We start from the raw sequence: 14,202 nt of genomic DNA on the forward strand, positions 1-14,202 counted from the left end.
TTCTTCCATTTATACATAAGTTTAATGCAATTCTTATCAAAATCTCAGAAAAAATATTTTAGACATAAAAAAAGCTTATTCTAAAATGTATATGAAAAGACACATACCTTAGAATAGCTTAAACAATCTTAAAAATGAGAATAAAATGAAAGAGAATCTGTCCACCTGATATTAAAGTATACTATACAGATGCTCAGAGAGGTATTGACAAAGGGGTTGACGTATAAATCAATGGAACAGAATGGAGGACTCAAAAATATATACACACAGAAATGTCAAAACAATTTTTGACAAAGATATAAATACAGTGGAGGAATCATAGGCTGTTCAACAAGTGGTACTGAAACATTTGTAAAAAAATAAAAAGAATAAAAAATCCTCAATTTTAATTTCAGATCTTATACAAAAATTAACATAAAATGGACCATGGACTTGAGAATGTACAAATTTAAAATTATAAAACCTTAGGAGCAATCTTGGGAATGGCTCTGCAAAAGCTCATGTTAAGATGAGAAAGCTATTAATCTAAAGAAATATTTGTAAGCAATATATCTGACAAAAGACTAGTATCCAGCCTGACCAGGCAGTGGTGCAGTGGATAGAGTGTCGAACTGGAACACAGAGAACTCAGGTTCAAAACCTCGAGTTTGCCAGCTTGAGCGTGGGCTCATCTGGCTTGAGCGCAGACTTACCAGTTGGAGCACAGTGTCACTGGCTTGAATGCGAGATCATAGACATGACCCCATGGTTGCTGGCTTGAGCCCAAAGGTCACCGCTTTGAGCAAGGGGTCACTCGTTCTGTTGTAGCCCCACAGTCAAAGTACATATGAGAAATCAATCAATGAACAACTAAGGAGCCACAACAAAGAATTGATGCTTCTCGTCTCTCTCTCTGTCTGTCTGTCTCTATCTGACCCTCTCTCTGTCTCTCTCTCTGTCTGTATCACACACGAAAAATGGACTAGTATCCAATGATTTTTGTTGCTGATCTATTGATGATAGGCTTTCTGACAGGTCTGAGGTAATATAATATATTGTTGTGGTTTTAATTTGCATTTGTCTGATGATTAGTGACATTGAGCATCTTTTCAACGTCTATTGGCCATCTGTATGTCCTTGGAAAAGTGTCTGTTCAAGTCCTTTGGCCATTTTTTAATTAGATTTTTTGTCTTTTTGACGTTGAGTTTTATAAATTCTTTATAAATTTTGGATATTAATCCCTTATCAGATGTATCAGCAAATATGTTCTCCCATTCAGTAACTTGTCTTTTAATTTTGTTGATGGTTTCCTTCGCTAGGCAAAAACTTTTATTTTTTCAGAGACAGAGAGAGAGGCAGAAAGAGGGATAGACAGGGACGGACAGACAGGAACAGAAAGAGATGAGAATCATCAGGTGTTGTTTTTTTTTGTGGCACATTAGTTGTTCATTGATTGCTTTCTCATATGTGCCTTGACCATGGGGCTACAGCAGACTGAGTAACACCTTGCTCAAGGAAGCAACCTTGGGTCCAAGCTGGTGAGCTTTGCTCAAACCAGATGAGCCTGTGCTCAAGCTGGCCACCTCGGGGTCTTGAGCCTGGGTCCTCTGCATTCCAGACTGATGCTCTAACCACTGCACCACCTCCTGGTCAGGCTAGGCAAAAACATTTTAGTTTGATCTAGTCCATTTGTTTATCTTTTCTCTACTTTAGGACATATATCTGAAAAAAATATATTGCTAGGAGAAATGTCTGAGATTTTACTGCCTATGTTTTCTTCTAAGATTTTTATAATTTTGTGTCTAATATTTAAGTCTAATTCATTTTGAGCTTAGTCACGTATGGTGTCAAAAGGCGGTCTAGTTCTATATATTTATTTTGCACTTATCTGTTCAATTTTCCTAATACCATTTATTGAATGGACTGTCTTTGCCCAATTGTATGTTTTTGTCTCCTTTGTCAAATACTAATTGACCATGTAGGCATGGAATTATTTCTGGGCTTTCTATTCTGTTCCATTGATCTATATGTCTGTTTTCATACCAGTATCAGGCTGTTTTGGTTACTAGTATGGCCTTCTAGTATAATTTGATAACTGATAGCGTGACCCCTTCAAATTTTTTCTTGTTTATCAATATTGCTATGACTATTCAGGGTCTTTTTTGGCTCCATAGAAATTTTTGAAATATTTGTTCTAGTTCTGTGAAATACATCACTGGTATCTTGATTGGAATTATGTTGAATCTATGGATTGCTTTGGATATTTTAATGATGTTAATTCTTCCTATTCATGAACATGATATATGCTACCACTTGTTTGTATCTTCTTCAAACATTTGTTGGTGAGGGTGTGGAGAAAAGAAAACCTTCATACATTGTTGGTAGGAATGTAGATTGGTATAACCACTGTGGAAAGCAGTATGGAATTATCTCAAAAAATTACAAATGAAACTGCCTTTCAACCCAGTGACCTCACTTCTGGAAATCTATCTTAAAAAGCCTGACACACTAATTCCAAAGAATATATGCACCCCTATATTCATTGCAGTCTTATTTACAATAGCCAAAATCTGGAAGCAGCCCAAGTGCTCAACAGTAGATAAGTGGATAAAAAAGTTGTGGTAATTTACACAATGGAATACTATGCAGCCACAAAAAGAAGGAAATCTTATCTGTTTCAGCAGCACTGATGGACCTGGAGATTATTATGCCAAGTAAAATAAACCAGTCAGAGAAAGACAAGTACCTTATATGTGGAATCTAATGGACAAAATTAACTAACAAACAAAATAGAGACAGACTCATACATAGAGAGCATACCTAGAGAGCACTCTGACAGCTATGGGGGGGGGGGGCAGCAGGATGACTGGGTGAGTAAGGTGGAGAGATAGAGCAAACACACAAAGAAACAAAAACTCATGGACACAAACAATAGTGTGGTGATTGCCAAGAAGGGGGCAGATGGAGGAGGGTATGGCAGCATAAATGGTGATGGACAAAGACTTGACCTGGGGGAGGTGAACTCACAATACAGTGTACAGAGATATGTTGTAGAACTGTGAATAAGTGTCACTCTGATAAAGTCAATAAAAAAAAAGAACTAGTATCCAGTATGTGTGTAAAGAAGTCTTAGAACTAAACTGTAAAAATACAAAGAACTCAAAAAATTAACAAAAGATATAAACAGACATCTCACCAAAGAGGATATAAAGATGGCAAATAGGCACATGAAAAAGTAGTACAATATCATTAACCATTAAAGTGATGTAAACTAAAAGCATAACAAGATATTAGTCTATGCCTATCAGAATGACTAAAATTTAAATACTGGCAAAGAGAAACTGGGTTATTCACACCTTTCTAGTTAGAATGGAAAATGGTACAGCTACTATGGAAAACAGTTTGGCAGTTTCTTAATAAATAAATTAATTAATGACATACAGCTGGAGTACAACCCAAGGATTACACTCCTAAGCATTTACTCCAGATAAGTGAAAATTTATGTGCATAAAAAAACCTGCAGTGAATGTCAACAGAAGTTTTATTTGTAATAGCCAAAGATTAGAAACAACACAAATGTTCTTCAAATGGTGAGTCATTAAGCCCACTGTGGTACAGCCATAGAGTGGAATACTCCTGGATAATAAAAAGAACAAGGGGTTGATTCATTCACAACTAAGATGTATCTTAAGGGGATAAGGCTGAGTGAAAAAATAAAGCTGATCCCAAAAGGTTAACCAGTGTATGATTCCACTTAATTGTATTCCTTTTTTTAAAAAAAAACTTTAAATTTTATTTTTTAATTACAGTTTATATTCAATATTATTTTGTATTAGTTTAAGGTGTACAGCATAGTGGTTAGACAGTCATCTACTATACAAAGTGGTCACCCTATATTCCAGTATCCAACTAGCACCATACATACATAGTTACTACAATATTATTGACTATATTCATGATGCTATATTCATTGACTATATTCATTTACATCTCCAAATTGTACTTCTTTATTTTGCAACTACCAATTTTTATTTCTTTTTTGTTCTTTATTTTTAAGTGAGAGGAGGGGAGATAGTGAGACAGACTTCTGCATGTGCTCCTACTGGGATTCATCTGGCAACCCTGTCGGGAGCCAATGATCAAAGCAACCAAGCTATCCTCAGTGCTCAGGGTCTATGCTCGAACCAATGGATACACTGACTGTGAAAGGGGAAGAAAAAGAGAAGGCGGAGAAGGGGAGACCAAAGTAGCAAAAAACAGTGAGAAGGAAAAAAGTCAATTGGATAAAATAAAACATGACCAAAAAAAGTCATGTGAATTCTGTGAGTGGGCAGTTTTCTAAGTGGTGTGTCAGGGTGAGACAATCTAACCAGCATGGGTGTAAAGACAGGACCAAGGTGTGTGAGATAACAGCACCTGCCTACCACACGTGGCAATTGGCATTCTTGCTCATTTTATCCACATAGAAGTCCAACGAAGTAGGAGTTATTATCTTCATTTTATAGATAAAGAGGCAGACTTGGGGAGGTAAAATGACTTGACTACTATCATAAATCGAGGGAAAACGTGGCACACTCATATCTTTCTGATGACATAGCCTAGGCTCTTTTTACCACATCATGCTGCCTCTTAAGTGTGCAGTACCACTTTCCCCTATGATAAGATTTCAGTGTTTATTCATGGACATTGTTCACAACAGCCTCCTTGCACCCAATTCATCATTCACAAAATTTGCTCAGATAACACAGACATAAGGAAAAATAATCATTGTGGACATCAAATATTCCAAATGATTGGTAATTAGTCACTTCTTCTGTTAGCTGAAGTGCTTCCTAGAAGTTCAGGCATAGTAAGGTATAAGTCATGTTTTATTGAGGGCTTGCTTTCTGTCTCCTTGATGGTAGTATGTTGTAAACTTCACTGAAATTAAATCTTCTTTGGGATCTAATTGCAATAAGGCATCACCTTATTTGGCATAGCAAAGCTTTCTCTTAATAAGTCCACAGGAATAAGAAGGACAACAGGATATAACAAAGCATTAACATTTGCTTCCTTAAAAAGTTCTCCTTTAATAAAGTTATGTATGCCAAATATGTTTAAGACTTATAATCACTCTTGATAAAGTGTGGTATAAGTTTAACCAGGTAAGGTTTTCAACATCAGGAAACCAGAGGACATGTCATGACATACATGATATTTGAACAACCATAAAGCAGAGCACCAACGGATGTATGTGACCATTACTCAGTCTTCTACCATGAGGACGTGATGTCATTTGTTCACTTCATGTCAGCCATTCCAGAGAACCACCCAAGAGGCAATCAAGTGGCTGTTCTGTGGCTGCAGAAAAATCACGGACATTGCCTACCACATCTTCTTTACACCTAATTCATCATTCACAAAATTTGCTCAGGTTCAAAACATACAAATGAAACAATTATGATAATTAGCATGTTTCTAAGACAAAAACAAAAGTGGTGGTTCTAAAAGTCAATAAATTCTGTGTTTACAGTTTACATTTTGGTCTGGTGTTCATGGAAATTTGTGTTAATGAGGAGATACTTTGCTTATTGTGGGCAGATGCACGTTTGCTCTAGGGTCAGAGATAAGGAGAACTATTAATATTTTAGGAAAAAGTCTGAATGACTAGGGTTGGGGGAAATAATATTGATGTGTGAGCAGGGTTACTGATAACCTTGTAGGCAAGTAATCCTTTGAATCTGCCAAGAGATTTTATCAGCCCCAAAAGGTTAAGTCATATATATTCAATTTTGGCCTGAATTACTTGGAACCCTGGTTTGGAGAAGTAGGGATGGTAATACACAGAAAATAAAACAGAGAGGCATGACCTTTGTCCAGAGTTAGACCTGAGCCTCTTTCTGACACAGTCATTTTCCAAGCTGACCTTCTGCGTCCAGTGGCTCATAATTTCAATCACATGCTACCAACCTGCATTACAGACATACTTGTCCGCCTAGATGTTCATGGCACTGTCACATCTCAATGGAGCAGGCAGAAAAGTGCGTCTTGCCCCTAGTTTGTTCATGGGAGAGACTGCCCTCTAAATTCTAGCTGTATGATCTGCTTTTTTAAAAAATAATTATGCTGTCCTTTGTTGACTTGACACTTGACACTACTCCTCTAAATTGGAGGTTCTGCTTCTGCTCACAATGAAGATTTTTCTTTTTTTTTTTGTATTTTTCTGAAGCTGGAAACAGGGAGGCAGTCAGACAGACTCCCACATGGATCCACCCGGCACGCCCACCAGGGGGCAATGCTCTGCCCATTCGGGGTGTCGCTCTGCCGCGACCAGAGCCACTCTAGCGCCTGGGGCAGAGGCCAAGGAGCCATCCCCAGTGCCCGGGCCATCTTTTGCTCCAATGGAGCCTCGGCTGCAGGAGGGGAAGAGAGAGACAGAGAGGAAGGAGAGGGGGAGGGGTGGAGAAGCAGATGGGCGCCTCTCCTGTGTGCCCTGGCCGGGAATCAAACCCAGGACTTCTGCATGCCAGGCTGATGCTCTACCACTGAGCCAACTGGCCAGGGCCACAATGAAGATTTTTCTTAAAGCTGAGCCATGTGGTCAATAACCTTTGAAGAAGATATTTTTAGAATTCCCATTTACAGAAAATTAAGCTGACTTAGGAAAGACACTTGCTAAACACTGAGCAGTTAACAAGCCTGAGAGCTAGAATTTTAACCTAGAAAACCTGATTGCAGAGCCTATACCAGAGGTCCCCAAACTTTTTACACAGGGGGCCAGTTCACTGTTCCTCAGACCATTGCAGGGCAGACTATAAAAAAACTATGAACAAATCCTTATGCACACTGCACATATCTTATTTTAAAGTAAAAAAAACAAAACAGAAACAAATACAATATTTAAAATAAAGAACAAGTAAATTTAAATCAACAAACTGACCAGTATTTCAATGGGATCTATGGGCCTGCTTTTGGCTAATGAGATGGTCAATGTCTGGTTCCATATTTGTCACTGCTAGCCATAACAAGTGATATGATGCGCTTCTGGAGCCATAACGCATGCATCCTGTGTCACTGGAAGTAGTACTGTGCGTGAGCAATGCCACACTTTGCGATGCTGCCACATACAGTACTCCAGGAGCACAGGATGCAGATGCTGACCACCAATGAAAGAGGTGCCCCTTTCGGAAGTGCGGCGGGGGTGGATAAATGCCCTCAAGCGGCCACAGTTTGGGGACTCCTGGCCTATACCTTCAGCTACTATGACAGAAACAAAGTGGAGTTTACTCATATAAAACTCTATTCTGTGATACCACATACTATTTAATACTTCAATAAAATTTATTGAGCACTTCCAATATACCAAGTGGTGGAGTTTACTCATATAAAACTCTATTCTGTGATACCGCATACTATTTAATACTTCAATAAAATTTATTGAGCACTTCAATATATTAATTTTTTTAAACCAACACTTACTAACAAACTCTATCATATACTGTACAAAAGGATAGGGATTTAAAGGTAAGTAAACGTGGTCCCTTTTTTCAGAGACTATATGTCACATATGATTAGAAATCAAAGTGATAGGAAGGAAACCCAGATTTAAAAAGATGGCAACAGAGAAGGCAGATGTTCTAACTGCCACCTCCCAGAACCATTTTGGGTTACAACTTAATTTAAGAACAATCATCTTGAAAAACCAACTTTGATGAAAAGGTGTCTATAACCAAGGATCACTGAAGAAGCCACACTCAGACTGGTACAAAGGATGGAGATGCAGAAAGGGCTGCCCTGCTCCCAGGAGTGAGGGGCAGCAGAGGGTCTGGAGGGACTCTCGCTGTGGGGAGGGTCACCCTGAGAGATGTGGGTGCTCAGCCTCAGGTCCAGAGCACCAGCCTGGAGCCCCAGAGCCTAGAAGAGGCACCCACACAGCATTTAGCTGTGAAAAGAGCTGGGTTTCTGTCTGTGAGATGCAAACTCCATCTTAAAGGGTCTGCGTAGAAAACCTTGTTCACAACCACTTACCCAGGGCCCTGATGAGGGAGAGCTGAGAGGACTGGAGTTACTTGAGGAGAGTGTAAAGTTGGAGGCCAAGGGAGAGACACTTTGAGGGACAGCCACCAGAACCCCTGTGCTGAGTCATTCTCCAGTACTGCAGTCACCATCTTTCTTGGGTGGAGCAATCCCTTCTGAATAGCATCAGCCTAAGGTAGTGGTTCTCCAAGTGTGCACCAGGGCGCACTGGTGTGCCCAAAGATTTCCAGGTGCGCCATATGGTATTCCAGAAAAATATGTGCCTGTTGGGGACCAGAAACCCAACAGGGCTTTTCGAGTTTAGATTTTGGGGGGACAGAGGTGTGGGGAATTGGCTGTAAGCTGACAGTCTGTCCAACCCCCCACCTCACTTGCCTGATTAGGATGCAAAAAGCTGTTAAGCTGTGGTGCTGGATTGTTTACACTACCCCCCATGTTCCCCAGAAACACTGGAGGCAAGTTTCTTCTATACTTTGTTTGGTATAAAGTTAAGATGATATGTATGGTGGGGGTTTTCTGCACTTGGTAAAATTCTTGGGTTAGCTTGGAAACATGATCAATGATCTCATTGATTAACTAATGGCCCACTTTGTCCTATAAATAAAGCAAGATGTGGTTTTTGGGCTTGCTTTATTCTTGCCAGCAGCAATTACAGGGCCCTCCTGACCCTATATTTTCTTAATTCTGTGTATTTTCTTAATTCCACACTGTTCCCACTTGGGGCCTGGAGTTACTGGTTTGTAGTATGTGCCCAGACATAAAAATAAATATAGTTATTCTATTATACCATTTCATTATGGAAATACAGCTCCTTTTGTTAACACATTATTATTATATTTACTATTAACACATCATTATATTATTTTTAGATAAATACACTCAAATAAAATGCATAAATTTCTCAAAAGGGAGCATGATATTGAAGAATCCAATTCTGTAAATGAGCAAAAGTTAAGTGTAAATAAAACTTGAAGGCTGACAGGCAGAATTTAATTTATAGCATTTTCCATCACTTACCACTGAACAGTACGATAGGATGAGAAACCGACTCATGGGTGCTTCAAGTGATTTGGGTTTAACATTAACAGAAGAAGAAGAACTGGCAGCTATATCCACTGAACATGGATTGATGAGTAAACATAAGGAATTGTCTCTTGAAGTTTTTTGGATTTCTATAAAAGAAGAATATGTGGCAATATCTAAAAAAGCTTTGAACATTTTACTACAATTTTCAACATCCTATTTATATAAATTAGGATTTTCTGAGAGAAATTCTTCAATGTATTGATGAGGAAATGAGAGTTTGCCTTTCAAATATATGCCCAAACATTGAAGAAATTGCTAGGACACATCAGGCTCATGTTTTTCATAAACACAAGAAAGAAAAAACTTAACACATTCATGCCGGGACCTGCTGAATTTACTAAATCTTACTAAGAATGTATGTATGTGTATATATATATATATATATATATATATATATATATATATATAAAGATAACTTTTTTGTTGCTTTTTAAAATTTTTAACCCCTCTTTTTTACAAATTCTAAAAAGCATAACTCAAAAAATATAACATAAAAATGTTTTTTAATGTCAGAATAAGTTTAATTTTGTCGTATTTATTTTGTTTAATTACCATAAAAGCATGCTTGGACTTTATATTTTTTATTTAATATTTGACTTAATTATTATAACATATGTGTCAGAAATTTGTTTTTTGTTTTTTGTTTTTCTTTTTTGTATTTTTCTGAAGCTGGAAACGGGGAGAGACAGTCAGACAGACTCCTGCATGCGCCCGACTGGGATCCACCTGGCACGCCCACCAGGGGCAATGCTCTTCCCACCAGGGGGCGATGCTCTGCCCCTCCGGGGCGTCACTCTGCCGTGACCAGAGCCACTCTAGCACCTGGGGATGGCCAAGGAGCCATCCCCAGCGCCTGGGCCATCTTTGCTCCAATGGAGCCTTGGCTGCGGGAGGGGAAGAGAGAGACAGAGAGGAAGGAGGGGGGGTGGAGAAGCAGATGGGTGCTTCTCTTGTGTGCCCTGGCCGGGAATTGAACCCAGGTCCCCCGCACGCCAGGCCGACGCTCTACTGCTGAGCCAACCGGCCAGGGCCAGAAATTTGTACATAGTGAGCCTACAATTATTTGTAGGATTTTAAATGTGCCCTGACTTCAAAAAGTTTGAGAACCCTGGCCTAAGGGAAAGCAACTGCCCCACCCTCGGGAATCCCTCTTGCCTACCCCATAGAGACTGGGCCATTCTGAGAAATAAACCAGGAAGCAGGGGATGTGTATGGCCAATGGATTCCACTGTCATGGCCATGAAGATTCTCATTGGATTCAGGCAGATGGTAAAGAAACAGTGGAGCCAAAACACAGTTCATGGGTAGGAAGAATAAATGTCATTAAAATGCCTATATTACCCTAAGAAATCTATAAATTCAATGCAATTCCTATTAAAATACCAATGGCATACTTCAATAATATAGAACAAATATTTCAAAATTTTATATAGAACCAAAAAAGAACACAAATAGCCTTAGCAATCTTGAAAATGAAGAATAAAGTAGGAGGTATCATACTTCCTGATATCAAGTTATACTACAAGGCCTTTGTACTCAAAACAGCTTGGTACTGATACAAAAACAGGCATACAGATCATTGGAACAGAACAGAGAACCCATAAATAAACCCACACCTTTATGGTCAATTCATATTTGACAAAGGAGGTAAGAGCATACAATAGAGTAAAGACACTCTCTTTAATAAAAGTTGTTGGGAAAATTGGACAGCTACCTGCAACAAAATGAAACTAGACCACCAACTTACACTATTCACAAAAATAAACTCAAAATGGATAAAAGAATTAAATGTAAGCCATGAAATCATAAGCATCTTAGAAGAAAACATAGGTAGTAAACTCTCTGACTCTCTCGTAGCTTATTTATATCCATGGGCAAGTGAAATAAAGGACAGGATGAACAAATGAGACTATATCAAGCTAAAAAGATTTTGCACAGCAAAAGACAAGATAAACAAAATAAAAAGACAACCAACACAATGGGAGATCATATTTGCCAACATGTCTGATAAGGGGTTAATAACCAAAATTTATAAAGAACTTGTAAAACTCAACACCAGGAAGGTAAACAATCCAATTAAAAAACAGCAAAAGAAATGAATAGACACTTCTTCAAAGAGGACATACAGATGGCCAATAGGCATATGGAAAAATGTTCAACATCACTAATCATCAGAGAAATGCAATTTAAAACCACAATGAGATACCATCTCACACCTGTCAGAATGGTGCTCATTAACAAAACAACACACAATAAGTGCTGTGTGACAGTGACAGTGTGGAGAAAAGGGAACCTTCCTTCACTGCTGGTGGGAATGCAGACTTGTGCAGCCACCATGGAGAACAATATGGCATTTCCTAAAAAAATTAAAAATGGAACTGCCATTTGATCCAGCTATCTCACTTTTAGGAATATATTCTAAGAATATCAAATCACTGATTCAAAAGAAAATATGTACCCCCATATTTATGGCAGCATTGTTTACAATAGCCAAGATCTAGAAACAGCCCAAGTGTCTGTCAGTGGACGAATGGATTAAAAAGCAGTGGTACATATACACAATGGAATATTATGCAACTGTGAAAAACAAGGAAATCTTATTTTTTGTGACAGCATGGATGGACATGGAGATTATTATGCTACGTAAAATAAGCCAGGCAAATAAAGAACAATATTATACATCTCACTTATATGTGGAATCTAATGAACAAAGTAAACTGAGGAACAGAATAGAGGCAGAAGTGGGGTCATAGGGAGCAGAGGGACAGCTATCAGAGGGAAGGGGGAGGAGGGGATGGGATCAGAAAAGGTGAAGGAATTAGTGAAATTATATATACATAACACAATTAACACAAAGATACAGATAACAGGACAGCAAATCCTGGATGGAAGGGGGAAGGGTGTTAGGAGGAGGGGGCAAAAGCGGTATAGAAAGGGACACAGGGCTGGGGGGTGAGGGAGTTATATTCAGTGGGACACTTGAATCCATGTAAACACAATAAATTAAAATTAATAAAAACTAAAATATAAAAAATAAAAATATGCCTTAATCAGAAAAAAAAAGGAATCCCAGAAAAAGAAAAAAAATCCAATGTTATAAACGTTTTAATAGGGGGTAGGATTAGAAGAGGGAGCACCGAAGTTATTCTGAGCTAATCAAATAAGACTTTACAAAAGTAATACCTTTTAAGTAAGGTCTTATAATAAGATACATGTGCAAAGAAGATATCATTGAGGATGTGTGTCAGATGTGGAAGCATACTAAGTCAAGGAGTTTAAAAGAATGTGATATCCTTGAATCTACAAGTGCTTGATTCTGCATTTGGGTAAAATAAGAGGAGAAAAGTAGGCTAGGGCAAAAGTGTAAGAGTTTTTGTTTGTTTGTTTTTGTCTATACTAAAGTTTGGGCTTTATCCCACAGACTAGGATATCAAATATCTATAGGTGTCAGGCAAACAAGGCCAATCAGTGATACAGACTGCATTACAGACATACTTGTCAGCCTAGATTTTCACAGCACTGCCACATCTCAATGAAGCAACTAAGAAAGGACATTAGGGAAGACAGGGAAGCATATGCCAAGTTGAAGACAATAGGTACATCTCAGCTCACAAAGATTAGAACCAGGCTTTCCAGACCATGTGGTTTTTCATGAAAATTCCTAAGTCCAGGTTTCTATGTGAAATCTACACATTTTTAATCTTAGCATCTAGAACCACAGAAATCTTAGGGTAGGCAAAGTTTTCTCTCTGCCCATAGTAACATTTCATCTTTATGACTCATACATTCAATACTAGACAAAAAGTTTATGTCAGCATTTTCAACCATTTTACACCCGGGGATTGGTGAACATAGAATTATTTCAGGGACAGCTAAAGTAAAAATGACCCTGAGCCTAAGCAAATCTGATTAAGATCCTTGAGCCACTAATCTTCTACAAAATCAAGATGGTTAATTCTTTCGTGGATCTCCTCAAAATTTCTGGAGTACTGGTTCCTGAACAAGCAGTTAAAAAACACTGGTTTATATTAAATTGATAACAATATTGTCAAGAATCAAAGTCTGAGAAACTCAGTTTAATCTGAACAGGATAGGTAATTTGAAAGTAACCATACTTAACACATTTCTTGCTGAGCCTTAGCAGTTATCAGATATAAAGGATATAATTGAATGTTTTCAGTAGTATGGTTTACATTTGTTAATAAATGTGGGTATATGATAAAAAGAAGGACTATAAAAGTCCTTGTATAAAATCACCTAAATAAAAAGTGCTTACAAAAGAGGACATGGCCCATTGGACTAGATTGTGTTGTAAAAATGAGGAAAAGTGCTTGGCAAATAGTTTCCAAAATATTGCAGCTTTATAACTAATGATACTAGGGAATTAACCACTGTGACTGGGAAATGCAAAAATAAATTCATATCTCTTGGCTAAGCTAAAAAAAATAGCTTCCAAGGGACAATAATAATACATTTCTTACTAAAGGAATCATTACATCTTCATATATAGCATGGAAAAGTGTACTTGTACAAAGCAAAAAAGAAATCTCAAAGGTCTCAAAACCCTTGTATAAAGAAAAAGTTCCTACCTTAGCTAACAGTGAGCAAAGGAGTCACTAACAATAACACAATACCATTTCTACAAATATATTATTCAGTATTTGACAATCTACAGGGCCTCACCTGTTTCTCCAACTACAATATCCACAGCCTGTACGGCCCTTCAATCAAACACGCTGCCCTGTCTCAGGAGCCTTGCTTGAGTTCCCTATTCATCTTTCACCCGACATACATCTTGATTATATACCATTCTTTGTTTTCTCAATGCAAAACCCTTGAGTTAACCGTGTTGGTATCAAGAAGCACCAACCCCTCCCCTATTGTTAAGGCTTGTTTCTTGCATAAAATTGACTAGTCAGTTCAGTGTTCACATACCTCTTGGTAGTGGTGGTCAACCCAGTGCCACATGTTCCAAAATAAACCCTAATAACTTGGCTGGTAGATAATGGCACTGCTGTGAGACCTCTGCCTTACTTTCACCCACTCCAAATGAATCTCTTTCCATGACTTATTGTGCCAGAATATGAATTCCTGACCTTTGTATAGATCTAAGAATGAGAT

Source organism: Saccopteryx leptura, chromosome 6 (genome assembly GCF_036850995.1).
Source record: "Saccopteryx leptura isolate mSacLep1 chromosome 6, mSacLep1_pri_phased_curated, whole genome shotgun sequence".
NCBI classification, from domain to species: domain Eukaryota; kingdom Metazoa; phylum Chordata; class Mammalia; order Chiroptera; family Emballonuridae; genus Saccopteryx; species Saccopteryx leptura.